General features: G+C 34.4%; 1 non-coding gene across 1 annotated transcript; it reads right to left on the bottom strand.

Annotated features, from left to right (window-relative positions):
* Nucleotides 1-955: 955 nt before the first annotated feature.
* LOC143389720 (U6 spliceosomal RNA) lies at nucleotides 956-1,062 on the bottom strand. The gene has a single exon (XR_013090154.1). It is a non-coding gene; the product is annotated as a U6 spliceosomal RNA (small nuclear RNA).
* Nucleotides 1,063-1,872: the final 810 nt, after the last annotated feature.

Here is a 1,872-nt window from a genome sequence, read left to right as displayed (position 1 = left end):
AATATGAACCAATGTAATTTACTATTTTCCCATAGCTGTTTTCCAGCTTTGTTTGTGCATCTTTTGAGTATATTAAACCATTATTTGAGAAGTTTTTTTCATATATTCAATCCATTGATGATTACAACAATTGCAGGTTAGCCTGTTTGTCTTTGTAATGAAGATATTACTGAGATTATGGATTTCTCTGGACCTGGGTTAGATAAAGAATATATTTTAATTTTATTTTATCACTTTCAAAATATTAAAATTCTTAAAATATTGAATTTATCATAAATTTTAAACATCCATGCACACATAGAGCAATGATCTTTAGAAATTGGTCTTTAAAAGTCAGATACTTCAATTCTCAGGGACAAAAACATTTTGATTTTGATTTCAAGTAAACATTGTAGAACTATTCTCAACTGTCCGTGGACCTTCTGTTTTGGATAATATCACATTGATAGTGTCACATCTAAATTCCCCCGAAAGAAAAGCTTGACAATAAAGACATTTCCAAAAATATTAAATCAAGCATTTTATTTGACTAGACCAAAGACACTACTAGGCTTTTGAGATAGGAAAACCTTCTCTCCCTCCACACCCTACTTATTTTGAAGAAATAGAGTAAAGTTAGAGACCACACACTTTGTAGAAATACAAATGAGAACAAGTTTTCATTTGTATTTCTATATGAAGACTCCGCCTTGATCCTCACTATGTCACAGTGCCTAGGTAAACCAGCATCCTTGCTATCAAAAGGCAAAACAATATTAATTACAGAGGTTGTAAGAATAAATGGACAAAATAGTTCCATGAATAATATGAATAATATGATTCTGCCCAGATGGTAATAACAGGTGTGCTCTTTTACCTTCTCTGCACAATTTCCCTCAAGAATGACAAGATATTCCAAATCTCCTTCTCCTTGACTACCAGAGATTCATAAAAAGAAGCATTTTTTTCTTTTTTTTTTAATGTGGAATGCTTCATAAATTTGGGCATCACCCTCACACAGGGGCCACATTAATCTTCTTCATATCATTCTAATTTTAGTATATGTGCTGCCCAAGCAAGTACATGGAACATTTCTTGATGATTTCACAGATGGGTCTTATATCAAGTCCTGAGTACATGTTTATAGGGCTTCCCAAAATAAGGGAGCTTTTTACAGGATGTGGTTTGCTTATCGCACAGCTATAGAAAATTTAGAGTTCCATAAACCTCTTTTATTTTTTATTTTTATTTTTTAATGAATTAGGATCAATGGGAACCATTTCAACTACATGACAGGTCACACTGGCGATATGGCTTTCAGAGCTCTCCATCAGTCAGCTGCTTCTTTCACCAGGGTCCTCGCTTTCCTCATTGTACTCCTTCCACTTGGAACTTCCTTCTGGAAGATATCTTCACAGTTGTCCCCTTGCCATTGTTGATGGACCTCTCCTCAGTCCCTCTTCAGTGTCACTTTATGTTAGTCTTCTTGGCATTCAAGAAGAAATAGGGGCTGGGGATGTGGCTTAAGTGGTAGCGTGCTTGCCTGGCATGCACATGGGGCTGGGTTCGATTCTCAGCACCACATACAAATAAAAAAAGATGTTGTGTCTGCTAAAAAATAAATATTAAAAAATTCTCTTGAAAAAAAGAAGAAGAAGAAGAAGAAGAAGAAGAAGAAGAAGAAGAAGAAGAAGAAGAAGAAGAAAGAAGAAGAAATGGCCTTATTTAGGAATTGATAAGTAATTTCTGTCTCCTTTTAAAGTTTGGAAAATAATTTAGGTGAACACTCCAATTTTCTTTTTCACTCTTGTAATCTTCATTGTACAGAATAATGCTCATATCATATGTGTTAAGTCAAATATGTTAACTGATGAGCAGGTGAGGGTTGCCATC

This window comes from Callospermophilus lateralis, unplaced genomic scaffold, assembly GCF_048772815.1.
Source record: "Callospermophilus lateralis isolate mCalLat2 unplaced genomic scaffold, mCalLat2.hap1 Scaffold_63, whole genome shotgun sequence".
Lineage (NCBI taxonomy): Eukaryota > Metazoa > Chordata > Mammalia > Rodentia > Sciuridae > Callospermophilus > Callospermophilus lateralis.
Note: the sequence above shows the minus strand (reverse complement) of the source record. Positions and strands in the feature narration are given on the sequence as shown.